At 41.3% G+C, this 22,772-nt stretch overlaps 1 protein-coding gene across 4 annotated transcripts in view; it reads left to right on the plus strand.

The window, feature by feature from the left end:
- Positions 1-22,772, plus strand: part of CARS2 (cysteinyl-tRNA synthetase 2, mitochondrial) — a 1,053,801-nt gene that overhangs the window by 368,888 nt on the left and 662,141 nt on the right. The window lies entirely within an intron of this gene.

Raw genomic sequence — 22,772 nt, forward strand, 5'->3', positions numbered from 1 at the left:
CTATTAATTTTCCTACCTTTTTCCTTCTCCACAATCTGCTAGTGAGAAGGTTCTTCACATTAATTTGCCTACCTTTTTCCTTCTCCACAATCTGCTAGTGAGAAGGTTCTTCACACTTTGGATTTGCAGAGACAGCTCAGTTATTATTGGGATAAAACTAAGGCCATTCGTAAGTCTGAGCAACTTTGTTGCTTCTTTTCATCCAAGATCTCTAGGTTTGGCTGTTTCTAAGCAAACCATTTCTTCATGGATCTCTAAAGCAATTTCTTTGTGTTACTCCTTTCATGGAAAAAGCCTTTCTGCTTCTGTTAAGGCTTATTTTATCAGGGCTTACTTGTACCTTTTCAAAGTTTTAGATACCAGTTCCATCCTTGAGGCTGCTTGGACCTCTGCCCATACCTTTACTAGGCATTACAAATTGCTGTTTCCAGAACTAAAGCTAACTTTGCTAGAGCTATCCTGCATGGCTTTCTTGAGGGCTCTTCTGGGCCTTCCTCCTCCCACATTTTCTCTTTAACTTTTGTACTCTCCCTTTAGTGAAGAGTATTAGAACAGTGAAATGGAAGGACCCAGTACAGTTGTGTAAATTGTAACGTAACAGTAGATTCCTTCTCTTCATGGTTGCAGCATTGGTTCCCTCCCCTTTTGTCCTTCTCTTCACTGTTGCAGCATTGCTTCCCTCCCCTTTTGTCCTTCTCTTCACTGTTGCAGTATTGGTTCCCTCCCCTTTTGTCCTTCTCTTCACTGTTGCAGTATTGGTTCCCTCCCCTTTTGTCCTTCTCTTCACTGTTGCAGCATTGGTTCCCTCCCCTTTTGTCCTTCTCTTCACTGTTGCAGCATTGGTTCCCTCCCCTTTTGTCCTTCTCTTCACTGTTGCAGCATTGCTTCCCTCCCCTTTTGTCCTTCTCTTCACTGTTGCAGTATTGGTACCCTTCATCCTCCCCTTTTCATTACTGCTTCCTTTTCCTTGTGGATGCACATGTTCCTCCTTTTCTCCTTGGACTTTTGTTACTCCTGGGTCTTTTCAGTTCTGAGGTATGTACATCTCTATGCCAACTTTACGACATGAGTAGGGAGCATACATGTGACATATGACATCCTTAAAATCCAAGGATTTGGTATGCTGGCAGGACATTGGGCTATTATTGACGTGGGATCCCTTTAGTGAAGAATACTGCAACAGTGAAGAGGAGGACATCTACTGTTATAGTAAGAGTTTACACAACTGTACTTTCTGGAACAGTCTTTTAGCCCACCAAGTCAGCATATGGTGATGGTTATCATGAGCAAGTGGGAGGGCATTTTGGGTCCCCACAGTGAAGCGAGTATCCAGTTTTCCCTCTTAGCAGGTGGGGTTGGGATAAATACTTAAAAAAAAAAAACTCTCATTGTTAGGATGCCAGCAAGAACAGAAACTACCCCAGTGTCTACCAAGGTGATGACCCCTCCAGACAGTTCTCACTCTAGTGGATGTAAAGGACAGAGTTCCTCACCTCTATGAAACAAATGGGCCATGTCTATTTGAGGGCAGCTTGGTGGTTAGCATAAAAGAGAGGGGGGAATCTTGTAGAGAAAAATTAACCTAAAATGCATGTTGACAGAAGACTTGAAATCTTACTGATATTACTGTTCAGCAGCAACAACTTATTTTTTTGAAATAATTTTAATTGTCATGGATTTTTCAGGGAGATCTTACTGAACTAAGTTAGATTAATATTTTGCGTTTATTAGCCTAACATTACTCATGCTACTTCATAGTCATGTGCATTTAGTTCCAGATGAAGACATTGTTATAATGCCTTATTAAGGCATTACTGGTACTCTTCTTAAGCAGGGAGATCACAATTGCAGTACCATACATTCAGGACGTATTCTTTGGGTGCCATTTCTGTGAAGCAGATCAGCTAAAACTGTGCTTGGCAAAGACAAAATATTTTTATTTGAGGGGTTGGGGTCATCTTATACCTTTTAAAGAGGGGAAGACTTCCTGCACCTACTCAGTTACTGCATTTTAGGAGAAAGAACAGCTTTCCCAGTATGGTGAAATTGGGTTCAGGAAGCTGGGCATGATGGATTTTGGCCAGATGTGAGCAGTACTTCTGATGCCTAGATTTTTATATATATGTATTTGTGTGTGTGCGTGTATGTATGTGTATGTATACATGTATATATGTATATAATGATGTTAAGGTGTAAGGTTAGGGTTTGAGGAAGGGGCATTGTTAAGGTTAGAATTAGCACCCACTACTAAGGTGGTGCAGGGGGGGGTGTGTGTGGAGACCCCCCCTCTTTAGTAATGGATGCTGACCCTAACCTATCCCTGTAGAACATGTAGCTGTTGTAAATACATCACCAGTCAGTGTTTGTGCATCCAAGAACTTGCAAAACTTATGCTTTGAAGGTGTATGCGGATTGCAGAAGTAGAAATGTGAGATATATATATATATATATATATATATATATATATATCTCTGTCAACTTTGCAATGCATTCTATGTTGGCAAAACTAACCGCCAACTTACAGAGGATATCAAAACATGTTAGCGATATACCCTTAACATTAATAATCCGTTATACAAACATATTTCCAGGAATACTTCCCATTTTTTTTTTCATTTTATGGTACTGCAAGTTGTAAAAATAAACAAGGGTTGGTGATATGACGCTTTATATAGAGCAGGCTGAGATGAACTGGATTTCTGATTTACAGGCGTACACACCCCCTTGTTTGAAGACTTGTATTCCTTTAAAACCAGCCCTGAGAGGGCATTGCCTGAGATCAGTCAGTTGATTGGCTGCTTATGTTTTTTTAAATTTGTATGCTTGTTTTAGCTTTTTAGATCTGATGAAGGGCATAGTGAATGTCCGAAAGCACTTATTTTTTTATTTTACATGTTATTAAATTTATTTTTAGCTGGAGCCGTGGTGGTGATACTGTTTTTTGGCTGTTTATTTCTGTTACATTACAGTGCTCACCTTCAGTGTTTGGTTTGTGTAATTTGCTGTCATTTTTAACTTTTATCTTTTGTTTACACACAACCACCCCTGGCTGAAGGAATAGACTTGACTGCTGTTGAATTGGATTATGTTCCTCACCTAAGTGGAAAAATTTGGACACTGCCAATGTCACGGAATTTTGGCATGGATATTTTGAATCTGCTACTATAAGTGGGAGTAGAAGAGGGGATGGAGGAAACACCAGCAGCAGATACTAAAGACATGGACTCCTTCCTGCCATTACTTCTTACCTTTGAGAATACGTTACACAGATTCAAGAAGCTGCAATGGCAATGTCTCCATTTGGAAGCTTGCCTTCACTACCAGATAATACCAAGAGGTTTAAGTGTATTAACTATGCTGACTTTTGGAACTGTATATCCTAAACTATGAAGCAAATGGCAGATGATAAATCTTGAAACAAGTGTTAGATACATCGTTATCCATTCAGTTTTTTACACCAATAGAGAAAGATTTAATTTTATCCATAGAAAAACAACAGAAAGAGATGGAATTTATCAACAAGCTTGATATTGGGTCATTTCTGCCTTAGACTCATACTTGGGGTTTATCAGATTGAAGAGAATTGTAAGGGATTTACTGGACTTTAAAAACGGGTGTATCTTTGTTTGGACCAGAAAGAAAGGCATTGCAGGGAGCAGTAAAGAACTAAGTGTACAAGATGCATCTGAAGTGAAACCTGGTGAAACAGGTTCAAATAGAGTCAATGCATTGAATGCTGTTAACAACGATGCTCTTCAAACTGTTCCTTCTGATATTTATTTATTTATTTATATTTGTTGACCAGGAGTGTCCGACTGGACGTAGGTCCATTTTCAGCGGAGGCCCGGGGAGAAAAGCTTCACAGTTAAAATAAACAGACAGTAGCTACATTGGATTACATAGCGACTAACAATTTACATAACAATTACTTACAACATATTTACAGATGAAGAACATAGTACATCAGTAGACAACTAGAATCTTTATCTTTGAAGTACATAACAGACATTAACAAATGTTACAAGAAGAAGTTCCTGATGTATAATAAGTACTGGCTTATGAGCATCTGAGCTTGCTATAATCAAGGTAGTTAGTGGAGTGGATATTCCAGCTACGTGTAACATTGTTCTACAGACTACATCCAATACTGGTTGCAGCATTGTTTCTAATATTGACTGCAACAATGCTTCCAAAGTTATCTCTACTGAAACTCCTACTGTGTCTGTGTACAGCTCCACTGACTGAATCTATTAAATATGATGTTAAAGTATTGGGATCCAGACTGAAGAATTTGAATAACAGTTTGTTTTTTTTTTTGCAATATGCCTCTGCCGATGAGAACATCAATGAAACACGTACATCAGCGTTCCAAGTCATGACAGGAAGAGGAGGAAGTTTTCTTCAGAAAGCTGAACAATGTGAAAACTTCCCTCGTAGTGAATCTGAGTACATTTAAACTGAATGCTGTACAATGCAACCTACTAAACAGAGGAATCTCTTTCATTCCAGTGGTTCCCTCTGTAATTAGTGATGTACTTATAAATTTTAAATTGTTCTGCAGGAATGTCATGCTAAAATGTTTATATAAAGATTCAAATAATGAGATAACTAATGTGTTAAGGAGACCAAGCACTTTTATTCCACAAAACAATCCTTTGCTTGAAACTTTCTATAAAGTATGCCAGCAGGAGATAGTAGAAAGGTTAAATGAACAGTATAAACCTTTCATAATTTAACCCAAGAAGAAATACTGGCGTTGAGAGAGCTGCAGAACAGACCTCTTGATTTCAGCAGCAGATAAAGGAGGTACTGTGGTTTTGATGAATCAATTGGATTATCATAGCAAGATGAATGCCATGTTATGTGACGCTCAAACTTGTAGTGAAATTAACATGACACAAGTAAAGGGTACAATAAAAGGGGCCAATAAACAACTGCAAGAATTATTAATGACACGAAGAATATATGAATCTTTATTCAAATTCTTCACTGTAACACATCCGCATTTACCGATAATAAAAGGCTTACCAAAAATACATAAAGATCTCAACAACCCACCCTTACATCCCATAGTGGCTGGAGAAGGATGATTGATAAACCTGGTATCCGTGTACATAGAAAGGCAATTAAAACAGACACTTACATCCACATCTACATTATTGAAGGATAAGGAGCATTTTTTTAAAGACTTTATATGAATCCACAAGATACATCATGGATTATAATGCATATTTATTGGTAACTTTGGATATGGTGAGCCTATTCATGGTTATTCCGAATGAATATGGCATCTATATCATAGTAAATCAGCTCAGCACTACACAGGGATACAACAGTGATAGAATTAGACTGATTTGCAGGTTACTTGATATTGTCCTGAACAACAATATATTCACATTTGGTAACAATATCTATTGGCAAAGAAGGGGTGTTGCTATTGGCACCCCCTGCCCCAATAGATATGATAATTTGGTATTAGCTGAATGGGAAAATAATCATGTGCTGAATAATAACAGTTATCTCCACAACATCATATGTTACAGAAGATTTGTGGATGACCTTTTCTTCCTATGGAACTGTACTGTTAATGAGTTGTTGGATTTTGTTGCTTATTTAGAAACAACTACAGCCTTTCTGAAATTCACGTTACATTATTCAAGCAATGGAATTAGTTTTTTGGATGTGTTTCTATCGATGGATGATGGTGGAATTCGAACATTATACACCGTAAAGAATGTCGTAGGAGTAACTTGTTGGATCGACGTAGCATGCACCCCCAAACATATATATATAAGAATGTGTTAAAGGAGCAGATGCTGAGGAATGCACGCTTACACACTGATAATGAAGATTTCGTCATGGCTAATGAGACTGTAATTCAGGAATTTATGGCAAGAGGATACAAAGAGAGGGAGATAAATGAGTGTGTGCGAGAGGTTTTGAATTTATGTGAACCCAAAGGGCAACCTTTCTATTCCGATAGGTCTGTAATGGATGTGGCAGGGCGAATAAACACCTCGGACAAAGATAATGACAACACAAAAACAAGGATAGTGTTGACATATTCCAGTGACATTGGTTATGTGTGCCAAACCATCAGAGACCATTAGAAAATTTTGGCTAGTGATGAGACAAGTTGTGGGGTCATACCTGAGTTTTCTTTTAAGACCAATATAAATATAAAGCAGCTAATGTGCCACCATCAATTTAAGAATGACATTGGGATCAAAATGAATAAAGTAGGGACATATCACTGTAGAACATGTAGCTGTTGTAAGTACATCACCAAACAACAGTGTCTTCTGCATCCGAGAACTTTCAGAACTTATTCTTTGAAGGTGTATCCAGATTGCAGAAGTAGAAATGTGATATATATAGTTCTCTGTCAACTTTGCAATGCATTCTGCCAACTTAGAGAGGATATCAAAACATGTCAGCGATATACCCTTAAAGGATATTAAGAATCCATTATACAAACATATTTCAAGGAATATTCCCATTTTTTCATTTTATGGTACTGCAAGTTGTAAAAGTAAACATGAGGGATGGTGATATGACGCTTTATACGGAGCAGGCTGAGATGAATTGGATTTGTGATTTACAAGCGGACATACCCCCTGGTTTGAACACTTGATTTCCTTTAAAACCAACCCTGAGAGGGCATTGCCTGGGATCAGTCAGTTGATTAGCTGCATATGGTTTTTAAATCTGTATGCTTGTTTTAGTTTTTTAGATCTGATGAAGGGCATAGTGAATGTCCGAAAGCGCTTATCTTTTTATTTTACATTGTATTAAATTTGTTTTTAGCTGGAGTCATGGTGGTGATACTGTTTTTTTTGGCTGTTTATATATATATATATATATATATATATATATATATATATATATATATATATATATATATATTACACTATGTCAGATAATCGAGTTTTCAGAAACTCAAAATTCAATTGTACGAGATCATATGATCAAGTTTCTGCAAACTTGAACAGAAAAAACACCCCATAAAAATCTACTTTTTTTTACATTTATGCAGGGGGCAAGACTCTCTAAGATCTTCCCTCACACCATCCATCCAACTCTTTGATAGATATCCTTGCAAATTATATATACCAACTCCGGGATTGCAGTACAGTGGAGAAAAGGGTAAATTTCCCAGTCCCCAGTGTAACGCAAGCTCCATTCAAAAGCTTTTGAGTTTCTGAAAACTCAATCAACTGTTAGGGATCCATATATATATATATATATATCTGTATATGTGTATGTATGTATTTGTTTACTGGGGTAGTGCACTGATGAGTGCTGACTAATTTTAGGTTCAGCCTGAGTGAAATACAAAACATTTTGCAAACAAAAACTACAGAAATGTAAGTAATAACAAAGTAGTTACATTTCATTGTGGTTAAAAGACAAGATAGAGCTGATCTTATTTTGTATGTCCTTTGCAAGAAGGAAATGGCATGTATGCTTCTTTAGGTGCCTTGCCGTCATCATCATCATCATCACCATCATCATTTTCATCCCTCTTTTCCCCATTTTCTACATGAGGTCAGGGTATCATGTTAACTGTAGTCATCTCTCTCGATTCAGTGCCAGACTCCTGCCTTCTTCAACACTCATGCCTGACTCTCTAAGATCTTCCCTCACACCATCCATCCAACTCTTTGATAGATATCCTTGTTTCTTCTTACCTTCTTCCTGCCTGTCCCAAATCTTCGTCACAAGATTGTTTTCTGCACATGTTCCAGAGCAGAGCCACCGTAATCTGTTCCTTTGACCTTTTCTGCAATTGGAGCTACTTTGGTTTCTGTTCTTATGTCCTTATTTCTTTGTCTGTTCCACGGTGTGCATCGTACCACCTTTCTCAGGCACTTCATTTCCATCACCTCTAGTTTTATCATCTGCTCTGCTCTAACACTTGGAGCTATTAACCTGTTCCACTATCTTCCCTTCTATCTCATTTCTCAGTTTCTTCTGATTTCCCCAATTTGCTGCCATTACCACTGTCTTATCTGTGCTTAGTTTCATCCCATGTGCCTTCAGTTTTGCATTCCATTCCCCTATCCTTTGCTGAAGTTCTTGCTCAGAGTCTGCCTGTAATACCACATCGTCTGCATACAGCAACTTTGTTGATCTGTTCCCTTCAACCTGTTTGCTATTGTAGTCCGTCACCAGTATGAACAGCAGTGGACTCAGAGGTGAACCTTGGTGCACACCCACTCCCACTGGGAACCCCTCTTTGAGCCTGAACACTATTTGTACTTGAGTCATTCGGTCCTTGTATATAGCCTGCACTAATTCTACCAATGTTAATAGGACCTTCAACCACCACAATACTGCCCAAATCTGCTTACTTGGGACATTGTCATATGCTTTCTCCAAGTCTAGGAATGCCCATTTGGACTCTTTCCTCATCTTTAGCTTCTTCTCAACTATCTGTCTCACTGCAAACATCTGATCAGTTGTGCTGCATCATGATCTGAATCTGAGCTGCTCATCTCCCATCTTATATTCTACTACTTTGTGTATCCATTTATCAGTCACCCTCTCCAGAACTTTCATGCAATGTGACTGGCATTTGATGCCTCTGTACTGCCCACAGTTGTGGATGTCCCATTTGTTCCTGTACACTGGCAGGACTATGCTTATTCTCCAGTCATCCGGATGTTCTTCTATATCACTGTTGCAGTATTCTTCACCTTAGAGATCTCCTGACAAGTATAGCACAACATCCGGCCAGTATACCAAAGCCTTTAGATCTTGTATGCTCCATACTATACATATATGCTCCCCATACAGGACATAAGGCATAAAGGTGACATACAGACATAGTTACTTAGAACTTCTTTGTTCTTTGCCAGTCTAAATGCCATTTGCTGTGCTGAATAGCTAGCTGTCAGATAAGTGCCCCATTGGGGTCTTTTTTCTTTTTACTTTGGTCTTGTTTTCCTTTGGTTAACTGGAGTTCATGTCATCTAAGAATGGATAATGTCAATGTAAGAAGCAGATTCCCCATAAAGATAACCACAAACAGTGTATTTTTTGTTTGGGTGCTTCCCACAATGATATCTCCTGTAATATTTTTAAGGTGGTTGTGATCAAGACTCTTAGATGGCCAGGGAAGACAACTGGCTTCTATATCAAGAGCCAAAGGCTTAAACGGTTAGTCCAGGGTAGCATGGAAGAATTGATTAACCACAAGGTACTTCCATTAAGGAAGAAGAAGGCCAAGAAATCTTAGTTGGATTATCTGGCTGCCCAGCCTCCACTAGATATTTCTCTAGAAGTGGGTGATAGCTCTAAAGGCTGTCCAATGCCTACCCTGGATTCCTCTGCCACAATCTCATTGGAGACCAGCATGGATCCTTTCTTTTGCACATCCTCTGAGACTTTGCAGGCATCTGCTGTGGACATTGAGGGGGAACTGGGTGATTATCTTGGAGGGTCCTAGAGGGGTTCCACAGATTTTGGTCAGGAAAGAGGTTCAGAGCCTGTGATGTTTGTTAGGGCTGATGTCCCTACCAAGAAAAAGAGAAGACTAAATACCCTTCTGTATGACCTACGGACTCTCAAAAGAAAAGGCAAGAGTTTACTCGGGGCCTTTTTAATGCCTTAATGGCCCTGAAACCTCCCCAAGGGGTTTCTTTGTCTACTCTCTCTTGGACTTTAACTCCTTCCAAATGGTATAGGGAACCTGATTCCTAGGATGAGGCTTCGAAGTCTGTTGAAGGGTCTTTGTCTTACTCTTCCCAGATTCCTTCTTCTTTGTCTTATGGCTGTGATGAGGCGGAGACCATTGGAACTGACTCTCCTTTTGAGGAATTGTATTTTGGGGACATGATAGAATGATGGAACACTAAGTGGGATTCTTCTCAGATGTCTGATATTCAGAAGAGGTATTATTATGAGTTGCTTCAGCTGGACATTCCTAAACCTTTTGCAGTATCTCTTACGTTGGCTGCTTTGTTAGACAACTTTATAACTGTCTCTCAGTCTCCTGGTTCTCAGCACCCTGCTACAAAGAAACCTGACAGGTTCTTTAAGGTCTCTGAGAAATGTCAGTTCCTATTTAAGTGGCCTTCTTCTGACCCTGCTGTCTTGTCAGTCTCCTCTGACAAGTGTTCTAAGCTTTTGCCCTCTTGCAAGCTACTGCCTTTAGATAAAGATAGTAGGGTAATGGAGAGGATTGGTAAGAAGGTCTATGCTGTTTCTACTTTGTTCTTTGGGTCATCAATTACCAGACTCCATGACTAGATATGCTCTGGCCTTGATTGCCCAGGCTTGTCAGGTTATTTCTGACCTCCCTGATTAATTTTGAGCTCTACCTCTCAGGTGGCTTGCCACAATATCAAGTGCAGCTATGATGCTGCTGTTGCCTCTTCCTGAGCTGCTGCCTTTGGGTCTGTCATGAGACATTATTCTTGGCTTTGTCTGCAGTCAGTACCTGAAGGCATTAAGGCCAAGTTGGCAGATGCTCGTTTGGATAGTAAAAATCTCTTTGGGACTGCTGCTGCTGCTATGTTTGTCCCTTCAAGAAAAAGATAAAGCTTTGCAGGACCTTAAACATATTTTTGTGTCATCTATCCCTAAATTACAGAACTATCCTACTAGATCTGCTTTACTTTGCAGGTAGCCTTGTCATGCTACTAAAGGCAGGAAGGATGGTAGGCAAGCTCCTCCTGCTAAGTCTTCTCAGTCTCCTGTGACCCAAAAGCTTTCTTTGTCTGACAATCCTGCTTCTCCCGCCATAACCCTCAACCAGGTTTCCTTGTCCCTTTGGCTGTCCCTCTGACTTTCAAACTGGCATTTCGTCACCTCAGATTCTTGGGTTCTATCCATCATCTATCAGGGTTACTTCATGATATGAAAGTATCTCCATCCTTTTTCAGGGATTTCTCAACCTCCTGTAGAGCATTTTTCAGAGGTTCTTGGGTCCCTGGTGGAACAGGCCACTATTCAGCCTGTCCCACTTTCCCAATTAGGAAAGAGATTTTACTCCAGAATGTTCCTGTTTCCTAAAAAGGAAGGCACTTGGAAGCCTATTCTGGCTCTCTCCTTACTCAACACCTTTCTCAAGGTTCCTTATTTTTGGATGCTTTCTGTTCAAGGCCCGTTTCCTCTTTTGCTACCCCAGGCTTTTCTGGTGTCTTTGAATCTGATGGATGCTTACCTTCATATTCCTATTCACCCCTTTTTCTGGATAATTTTTAGATTTCTCTTGTTTCTTCATCTCATTTTCAGTTCTCTGCTTTACTCTTTGGCCTCTCTACTGTGCCAAGCATATTCGCAAAATGCCTAGCTCATGTGACTTCCTGTTACAGGCTCCAAGGCATTCAGATTTTTCCTTATCTAGATGACCTGTTGCTTCAGGTACCTTTTCCCACTTGCCTGTTACAGGATCTGAAAGATCATGTGCATCTGGGCTGCAGGATTCAGACAGTACCAATGTTGACCTCTCTTCCACCTCCAAAGGTTTTGTCCTTGACAACTTTCTTTCAGTCTGCTCTTCCTGTGCATGCCATTCCATATGGAAAGTTTTTCTGGGCCCTTGGATTTGTGGCCTCTTCTGTTCCAATGCTTCCTCATGCCAGGCTGCATATGCAGAAGCTTCAGTGATACCTCAAGTCAGTTTGGCTTCAGCATTGCTATCCTCTGGATTTCAGAGTGCCTCTCCTTACTTGTCTCAAACGTGAATTTGAGTGGTGGATCCAGCAATTTACTCTCAACCAAGCCCTGCCCTTTCAGCCTCTGGTGCCTTCTCAAGAACTGTTCACTGATGCTTCAAATATGGGGTGGGGCTTCCTGTGATCACCTGAAAGTTCAAGGTCTCTTACCCCCCCCCCCCATTAGATGTTGGACCATATCAACATCAAAGAGATAAGAGCTCTGATTCTGATCCTTCAGGCTTTTCACCCCATGCTTTCTGCAGACCCTGTGAAGGTTTACACAGGCTACACCAAAGTGATGTGGTATGTCAGTAATCAGGGGGGCACAAAGTATTACCTTCTTTGCAGGCTGGTTCATCAGGCCTGGGATCTGGCTGTCATTTATCAGCTAACTCATTGGGTAGTGTGTATTCCTTTAGAGCACAGTCTAGTGGCAGACTCCTTGAGCAGGTCCAAAATGCAGACTCGTGAATGGATGCCTCACAGAGACACATTTCTGGACATAGTCCATCAGTGGGGTATTCCTCAGGTAGATCTTTTTCCCTCTCCTTTGAATAGGCAGATCCCTCTGTTCTGTTTCAAAGTGCCATACCTTCTGGCATGGAAGACTGGTTCCCTTTCTTTTCCTTAGTAGGATAAGTTTCTCTATGCCTTCCCTCCTATTCCTGTGCTTCCAAGAGTCCTGCAGAAGATTCAGCTGGACTCCTCAAAAATCTTGCTAGTGACTCCCTTTTGGCCAGCACAGCACTGGTTCCCCCTCTTAATGCATCTGGCCAGGGGCAATCACTACAAGTTACCGCACCAACTGGATCTCTTCATACAGGTCAAGGGGTCACTCATCCATCATCACTTGTCCCTCTTCAACTGACACTGTGGGTGATAGGGTTGGTGATCCCTTTTAGGCATCTGTTTTTCTGAGGACATGCTCAGTCAGGGTTTTACAGGAGGAAAGAAACCCTGGAACCAGAAAGTGTTGTATGTCCAAATGGAAAATATTTTCTGTCTGATGTCATACTTATAGCCAGATCCCTTTTTCAGCTGGGGTCCCTATAATTCTGTCGTATTTGTGAGTTGCTGGTTTGGCCTGTTCTTCTCTAAAGGCCCATTTGTCAGTAATTTTTGCCTGCCTGCTCTTGAATCCTCCTTTGGCTTCTCACTTTGAGGACAAACAGTTTCTTAAAGGTGTCGTGCATCGTATGCCCCCAAGGGAGCCTATTCCTCCTCCTTGGGATCTTAATTTTGTTTTGGAAAAATTGACCCAGGCTCCTTTTGAACCTGCAGGTTCAGCTTCTCTGCAACATTGTACCTGGAAGACTGTCTTATTGCTTGCTCTTGCTTCTGCTAGAAGGGTTTCTGAGCTTCAAACCGTTATGGCCATTCCTTGATTTTTTATTTTTCACAGGGACAGGGTGTGCTTTCATATTAATCTTCTTTTATGCCCAAAGTTGTTAATGAGTTGTTTTTGAATCAGACTGTGCATTCTCTTCAGTCTACTAATGAGGGGGTCCTGCATACCTTGTATTTGCACAGACAACTGAGTATTATTTGGATGGTACTAAGGACATTCGTAAGTCTGACCAGCTTTTGTTTCTTTTCATCCCTGGCCATTGGGTTTGACTGTTTCTAAGCAAACCACCTCCTGGATATCTAAGGCCATTTCCTTTTTGTTATTCTTTTCATGGTAAGTGTCTGTCTACTTCTGTTAAAGCTCATTCCACTAGGGCTGTTGCCTCTTATGTTGCTTTCTTCAAGGATATGTACAGCAGTTTCATCCTTGAAGCTGCTGCTTGGTCCTCAGTGCATACCTTTACTAAGCATTATAACTTGGATATTGTTTTAGAGCCAGAGCAGGTTTTGCTTAGGACATCATGCATGGGATTGTTGAGGGCTCTTTCCAGCCTCCCAACTCCCACTCTTTTTCTTGTGCTTTTGCACTCTCCCTAAGGAGAGGAATGCTGCAAAACTGATACAGAAGGACATAGTACAGTTACGTAAAATCTTTATCATAGTAGTAGATGTCTTTCTCTTCACTGGTGCAGTATTTGGTCCCTCCCTCCATCTCCCTTTTTCTTTTGGGCTTTGATTTGGTTACCCTCATAGCCAAGGGGTCATCCTTTCCATAGGTATTTTCTCCTTCTGGATGTGAATAGCCTGCTTTGCCCTAGGGAGACTGTTCTCTTCTGGAGCAATTCATTTCTGGGTAACTGTGTCCTTGCATCACCTTTATTCCCTACATCCTGTACAGGAGAATACATGTGATGTACAGTGCATACAATATCTAAAGGCTTTGCTATACTGGCCAGATGTTAAGCTTTCTTTGGCAGGAGATCTCTAAGGGGAAGAATGCTGTAACAGTGAAGTGAAGTGAAGGACATATACTGTGTTATTGTAAGACTTTACACAACCATACTTTTTCCTCCTTCATGAGCTTGAGCATATTATTCAGATAGTAGTCAAACTTGGGTCACCTGGTCACAACCAGGGCTGTATCTCTCTACACCTGCAGAGCTGGCTTCCACTGTCTCTTTTGGAGTATGATTTTGAGTCCCTGAAACCTCTTTCTGAGGTTGAACTTGGATATTGGTACTTGAGTTTTTCTGTGTGTGTCCAGCAACCAGAGTCTAGTTCACTGTCAACAATTGTTAGGCTCTTCCCAATGTCCATTTAACCACTGAACTGTGAAGTACCCCCTTAACAGCTGGTCCTAGCACAATGTTGGGCTTGATTATTCATTTCATTGCAGTATCTGGGGTGAATGGCCAGATGGGTTTTGGAGAGTTCTCACACCAGGCCTAATTTACACTTCAGAATCACTGGCACCATCTCTAGGAGTGCCTCTGCATTACTTGCTGTGGTTCATTTGTGTGTGTCTCACTGCCACATACTTTTTATAGGAGTGACCCTAACACTTTGGAATTAAGCCAGTGGAGCCCATGTCTCTCCTATCTGAAATTTCCCTTGCAGATAAATTGGTTAACTGAGGTGCTCATTATTTTAAACTGACTGGATTAACAAGCTGTCCCTCAAGGCTAAATTCCCCTCAATTACTACTCCTTTGGTAAAACTTTGCATCTAATGAGGTTCAAGATGGCCTGCTCTGAGTCATCTTGTTTATCTTTCCACAGGTGTACAAGTTCATGGGTTTGATTGCTAGGTTTATAATCTACTAGCATTCAGAAATCTTGGTTGCTATAACCTATTAGTGACTTTTTGCACTTTCCTTATTTGTATCAAGATTACTTTTAAAAAAAGTTAATGAGTGACATTTTTTTCTCATTGGAAGGAGAAGCTTATTCCTTAATCTTGGAAGATATTTTGTAATGTATCTGTCACAATTGTTTATATTATTGACTTTTTTTTTTATTATTAACTTTATAGAAAATCTTAGTCTGACTTAGACAAGGAGAAGTAAGGTAAGGAATCTTGGGTAATTTCTCCCTAGTGGAAACAGCATAGAGTGATGCTGTTTTAGCAGCCAGAAAGTACAAATGTATTCTGCCTTCAACCATCAGGAAGGTAGTCAGCTTGTACAAGTCCATCATCTCAGTGTTCTACCTTTTTTTAAACCCTCGGCAAGACTTCACCTGATGGCTCCCCTACCTGCACCTAATCATCCCATTTGTTCTGTTGACTTAGGAGGCATGCAGGCAAGAACCCTCATTCGCTCCTGCCTGACAAGTCATGGTGGTCCATTTGTTCCCCAGTGATGAGAGTCAGGTGGTAGGAAATCAGCCATTTTTGCTGGTCCTGTGGCATGATCTATCCTCTTGCCAGGTGGAACAAACTCTCTCCCCTATAGCGGCTCTTCCAGGATTTGTATATGCTTCTTCTAAGGAGAAGCTTGCCTGCATATGCTGAATCCATTTGGCCTACTGTGTGATTAGATTTGGCAGCACAAGGCTGTTAAGTCAGAACTCCACTATATGTAATACCTACTGCTCCTGTTTGGCACCCAAGTGGTGAGAGACCGCTATCTTTTTCCCCTCAGGTTGGGTGAGCTGACAGTTGCTGCTCAAGCCACTCTCCCCTGCAAGGTCTTACAGGCCCCCTGAGCTACTGTTCAAATTTGGGTCACTTGTTCCATAGTCAGGGCTTTATCCATCTATTCTGCAGAGCTGGTTAAAATGCTACCAGCTTTTTTGAAGTATTTTAGGGATGATTCCTACAGGAGTTCCTCAGCCAAAGTAGAGTTCAGAAGCTTCAACATCTAACTACTCTCCCATTTAATTGAGAGTCTAAGCCTTGAGCTGATTTGACAGGAATCTATTTTTCTGCCATCTTGGGCTAAATGTGCTCTGTTATTTTTCGGATCTGATCCTGTTTCAGGTTTCAATCAACCTCGGTCATTTCAGCTTTGACAAAAATATTTTCTTCATGTATTAACTGCAATGTTAAACCATATCTATTTTTAGTAACTGTAAATTGTATATATGCATTCATACACATGCTTCCCAATCATGTCAATAGGTTTGTTATTCATCATTATTCAAAACAAAGTATGACTGGTGTACCATCATTATAATTTATGCAGTACTTCACTACAAAATTATCTCTCATTAACAGATGTCCTTGATCAGTGGCACACTTCTCATAGTAATACCAGCATGAATTAGTAGTGCAAATGTGTGTCTACAAATCTTCAAAATAATTGGATACTACAATAACCTTATATGAATTGATATTGCTTTATTACTACTGTTCTACAGCATGTCCTTTCTGTATACTCAAAGTACTTAATTTGTCCTTTCTGTTAAAGGCTATATGATTCTTTTGGGGTTAGTTGAAATCAAAGAACCTTCTAAATGGTTAGTTAGAACACTTTAAACGTAACTTAACACCATTCAACATATATTCACAAAAAACTTCACCAGTCATGAGGATTATCCTCCACCGTTTCTATATCTTCTCCATGCTTATAGGCAAAGCCATTCCCATACTCTTTTATCATCCAGTAACTCACATGCTGGATGTCTTTCTCTTCCCAACAGTTCTTGATCACTCCCTTTTATAATTTAACAACCAGTTTTAAGAAGGCAACTTATTATAATACAGTACTGTCACAGAAGCCTCTAAACCACTTGCTTTCATAATATATGCAGTTAAGTAGAAACTTCATTAGTTACTAATAGCTTATAGTTCACACAACAAAATACTTTGTACCACCATTTTCATCCTTCAGGTTAACACTAGGTGTGGGCCTCTCTCCACTGAGAAGCTGCCAGGGGAAAACACTGTCACCCTTATTAAAATATGCTGCACATCTTTCATAATTGTAATGCATTAAGCTTTTGACTATTAAACTCAAGATATTGTCATTCATCCTAGGGGAATCAGAATTTCCTTTCTCAATCTTTTGTATTCTCAGTTGCTCCACATTGATTTATTCATAGTATCTAAGCTTAAGTATTTCACTAGAAGCTAGGTCTTCTTTTTAAGCATTGCTACTTTACATTAGAATCCGATATTGCCTTGTACACTTGTGGAATTCCCACATTCATTGAAGTGTACACAGCCTTTATTTGTCCAAATCACCAGTATTTAACTGCCCATGCAGTGTGGCATGCTCATAATAAAACATCTTTTACTGGGAACCCCACTGCCTTGGCTTAGAGGGATAATGTCCTAAGTTTGACTCACATAACTTGTTCAATTAGTGAGCCTGGAAGATGGATGGGCAGGAGGATGCAAGTGGAAACATACGGCTTGGTCATCCCAGGGTAGGAGGAGGCAGCTTGTCTTTCTGCTTGGGTGACACTTGGTGGAAATCTGGGTGGTGCTACCAACAAATTCTGTGCATGAGGGATATGCTGCCATGGTGTCAGCTCATAGATTGGGGGGGGAGTCAAGTGTGGAACCTCTCATGCTCCTCCTTGCCGACTGGCAGCTATAATGGCCCTTGGAAGCTGCCGAGGAGTTTTATGAGTATCTGGAGTGAGAGACCATGATGTCTGTCCAGAAGATGGTCCTGTAATCACCTCTTACCTTACAGGGTAAGGAATGGGATGATGATGGCTCACCCTCATTAGGACTGAATGGGCTGGATAGATTGGGAAGGCTGATGGTTGGCAGGCAGAGTCTACCACTGGATGGAGGAGAAATCACAACCCGGTTTGTTTTAAAACCAGCAGGCCATCATACTGGTTATTACATAACTGTATCGTAACTTTATTAGATCTTACACTTCACATAAAGTAAAAATACCAGCTTAAAGTAAACAATTTCCAAATCTGTCATTTTAAAACAGCTATTTTAAACCTGTGGCTATTGAAAAGAGAGTTTATAGCCCCAAAACTCATATATTTTGTCCATTTATAAATCCAACTATTTTATACATAGATAACATGAAGAACTTAACTAATTTTTCTGTAGCCCTCTTATGTCCCATCATAGATTCTTTGTCATACCTGTAACATTCATGGGTATAATCCTGAATGCAGGGGGTACCCTGTTTTAAATTCTTATCCCCGTGTGATCATTAACTCCCCATCTTAGCAATCCACTATACGTATTTAGTCTTCTTCAGATCATGGACCAGGCCCTCCATATCCTCAGTAGGGAAACATTATTCCCCCTTAGACCGAGAGCCATTTGGATCAGAGAAAAGGAGGTAGTTTCATTAGAGGCAGGGACCCAGCATTCCTTCTGGTTTACAAAGCTGAAAGCCAAGATTGAGCGGTCATCTGCTGTGAAATGGAGCTGATTTAAGCTGTTTTAAAAAGGCAAGCTATCATTCCCTGTCATATATACCAGCAGTGAATTTTAATTTACTACACCCTTTTCACCTGTATCACTTTAACTGTCTATGAAAAATGCTAATATTTCTTCCTGCATGAAATTGACTGCCCCTCAAGAAAACTGACTTTATTTTTAGGTCAGAACAATAGCTCACCCAGGGGAAGGACATAACAATAATTCAAGAAATAATCAGAAATTGTAGTTTATTGGCCGTTTGGGCAGTTTTTCCATCTCTTTCAACTTTCTGGTTTAAAAGCCTGTGTTTGCGCTTTTCCCGCCTTTCCTGTAACTAGTCTCGTCCAGATACAGATTTACTGTATCCAGGAGTGTATGTAAGCTTCTGAGCCACCCAAGCCTTTCTGTGTTGGAGGGAAGCCTTCTAGCTTATTAGGGGAGTGGTAAGCACTAGATAGCCTATCTACCACAAGAGGAGTGGTTTCTGGCCCAGAAATTGTAGTTTATTGGCCATTTGGACAGTTTTTCCATCTCTTTCATCTTTCTGGTTTAAAATCCCTTGTTTGTGCTTGTTTCCTGCCTTTCCTGTAATTTGTCTAGTCCAGATACATATTTGCTGTATCCAGGACTGTTTGTAAGCTTCTGAGCAGTGCCAAAGTCTGCTCTTCAATTTTTCCCTTAGATCTGCTACTTCTCTCCTCTCCTGCACTTTTGCTAGCTTGTTAGTCTAGCACTTTACCAGACTTGTAGCAATTATTGTAGCACACAAAAGTGCTACCAGCACTAAACATTCTACAAGGAAATGGCTCCAGTACTTATTATTAATGCCCACCCCTCCAGGCATGTCCAAAGATCAGTTCCCTGTGCTTTCTCCTATTAACCTGGTGAACTTGGGCATCCTGAGGCAAAGTAGCAATTGCCTCATGTACACTGACAACCTTCTCCTCTTACCTCCCAACACTCAGACTTGCGAGAGATGCACTTATATATCCAAATTGGAAGCCGTGCACTCTCCAACCAAGACCGGAATAGCTGGTCAAGAGGAAAAGATCAACACTTGCAGTAGCCCTCCAGATCACACACCAGCATTGCCTTCACATAAAAACATAAACCACACACCCACCTTCACGGAGGCTGTCAGTAAAAATCTACCCAAACAGCAGAGACCTCCAAGGCAGAAGTGCTGTCGGCCACCACAACACAACACTAATCACGAGACACATAACTCTCCTAAATAGTGTGCAACTCAACCAAAGCCCCGAAGGCAAAACAGCATGCCCAACACACTAGTCATAGGTGACTCGCTAGTGAGGCACACTGATGTCCCACTCACTAGGTTGAATAAGGAGAAAGTAACAGTCACTTGCCTGTCAGGCACCAGGATCCTCCACATAACGCACGCACTCAGGTCTGTGAACAACGGGTACAAATATGACTCTGTCATTGTACATGTGGGTGTGAGTGACCTGAGACGTACTTCCCTGGACTACATGAAAAGAGACATGGAGGAGCTTTTGGATTATGTAGCCCGGGTGGGTATGACCCTAGCCCAGAGCAGCATCCTACCATCACCCAGAATGATACCACAATACAAGCAGAAAATGATTGATTTCAAAAATTGGCTAAAGTTCTGGTGTAATTTTAAGAGGATCCAATATCTATCTGCTTGGAATGACATGACTGACAGATCTTGATGCTTTGCCAGAGATGGCCTGCATCTGTCACCCCTTGGCTTCCAGGTACTGGCCTAGTCTCTTGCCACCCCTATAGTGCCTTTTTTTAGGCGGTGCTCCAAAGACCAAATTACTACCATAACAGCTACAAACAAATGCAATCTGAGGGTCATGCTGCTCAATGCAAGAAGTCTAAATGTCAAAATGCATTTTCCTCGAAGCACTCCTTAAAATGGAGAACATTGACATTTGTGCCGTAACAGAGACCTGGTTCAAGGCAGCAGAAAGCACCACTGCACTACCAGGCTATAACTCATTCCACACCTTTTGGCCCCAGAACTTGGACCGAAGCTCCAAAGGCAGTGGTGTTTCCATATTCATAAAGGATGTGCACACCTCCAGACTGGTAGCCCAACATAATGCATCTGAAATACTTCAGGTGCAACTAACATTGGGTAAGACAGTGATTCAGGTCGTAGCCTGCCATAAATCCCCAACCATGTCCCAAGACTCACACTCCATGTTCCTAAGCACCCTGGAGAATATTAGGGTCCAACCTAACACTCTCATACTGGGCGACTTCAACTACCCCTCCATTAACTGGGAAAAATACTCATGTACCAATACACTTGCCCAGCATTTCCTGGAATTCATTAATTCCAATGCCCTGGACCAGCTCATTCTTACCCCCACTAGAGGTAGCAACATTCTTGACCTGGTCATTACTAACATGGCTGACCGTTGCTCTACACCAGTAGTCAACTCCTCCCTGGTTAGATTTGACTATAAACTAATCACCTTGGAATTCCAGCCCCCCAGCAAAGGTAACCACCATGAAAAACTTCTCCAAAGCTAACTTTGGGCTCCTAAAAACAAAGATGGCTAACTTCACGGCACCCATGCAAATGGAGAATAGTTGCATGACTGCTTAATCATACATCAATGCACTGTACGAACACGTACCACAAATGGATGGATCTCGCCATACCCAATAGAACCAAGACGCTGTCCTCCAAAAAAAGGAAGCCAGTCTTGTGGTCCCCTGCCATAAACAAACTGTACACCTTATTCTGCATCAGTTTCCTCCTTCTGTTGAAGTCCCAAGACTGGAAAAACTCCCTTATCAGCCTCAACAAAAAGTTGATATCCCTCATCAAATCTTCTAAGGTTAGGTATGAAAACAGAATTGCAGCAGATAGTAAAGACAACCACAATGCCTTCTATAGTTATGTAAAGAATCTCCACGGCAATACCAAGATTTGCTCTGAGCTACTACACAATGGTACCTCCTATACTGAGCCAATAGAAATTGTCAATATACTGGCCGACAGATTCAGTGCCAACTCTACCCCCCCCAAAGGACCAGTCACAGTACAGTAGATTGCCAGGCACCCTGTATTACTGCTGCACAGGTTAAAACAGCACTGTCCAAGGCCAAGAATACAGCTTCTCTGGGACCTGACAATATCCCTGGCTGTGTTTTACATGAACTACAAAGTGAACTGGCACCTCACCTGTGTGCCCTGTTCAGTCATAGCTTCACTTCAGGCTTTGTCCCTACCAAATGGCGCACTGCTGCAGTCATCCCTGTCCACAAAGGACGAGCGACTACAGAACATGGGAACTTTCACCCCATTAGCCTGTCGAGTGTGATATGCAAAGCTATGGAATGCATCATCATGGACCTAATAAACAAGGATATAGGGAATCTCCAAACTGTGGATCCCACACAGTTTGGTTTTGTGAAGGAGATCATTCCTGCTCAACTTGGTCAACTTCTTTGAGTCAGTCACGAGCGCTGTGGATGAAGGCAGGGTAGATCATACAGCCTACCTTGATCTGGCCAAGGCCTTTGATGCCATTCCCCACACAGGAATCATAGAAAACCTCACTAAGCTAGGCATCAACTCCTATATCATTAGGTGGGATATCACTAGGTGGGTTGCAAACTGGCTCATAGGTAGAACCCACAGTATGAAAGTAGCTGACTCAAGTAGGACTGCCGACCAGTCACGAGTGGAGTCCCACAGGGTTCGGTCCTCGGTCCTCTCCTGTTTGGTATCTACTTCTCTGAAGTCCTAGCCAACACGAAGGGACTCTGGCTGACAAAGTTCACAGACGATTGCAAGTTGGGAGCTATTATTAACTCCCCAAGTGATGTTGATGTCCTACAGAAAGGCCTCACTGAGGCCAACGACTGGTGTCAGAATCATGGCCTTAAGCTCCGTGCCAAAACATGTGTCATCCCCTTTGGGAAAAACCTGGTTCCCATGAATTACCACATTGATGGTAGTCCACTGAACACAGAAGGTGTTATAAGAGATCTGGGACCACAGGTTGACAGCAACCTCTCTTTTGACCACCACATTGCCACTGTGGTCAGAAAGTCCTTCTATGTGGCACATCGCATTACTAAGGGTTTTGCATCCAGGAAGAAATAGGTCATTGTCTCACTCTACTCTTCCCTCATTAGGCCAATCATTGAGTACATTGCCCCATTTGGCATGTACCTTACTAAACACCTGCAGCAACTGGAGAGGCCGCAAAAGAAACCTCACAAAGAGGATCCTAGGCCTTAAACATTTGTCCTATATGGACAGATCGCCTACTAAGAGGCGATCTCTGCTTGACTTACAAAGCCATGTCTGACCCAGCTCTGTTAGAAATGCTATATCTAAAGAAATCCCAGTCCCTCCGCACCACACGCTCCAGAGATCTCAACCTCATTACCACAATCAACAGA

Source organism: Protopterus annectens, chromosome 5.part0 (assembly GCF_019279795.1).
Source record: "Protopterus annectens isolate FY-2018-M chromosome 5.part0, PAN1.0, whole genome shotgun sequence".
Classification (NCBI taxonomy): Eukaryota; Metazoa; Chordata; order Ceratodontiformes; family Protopteridae; genus Protopterus; species Protopterus annectens.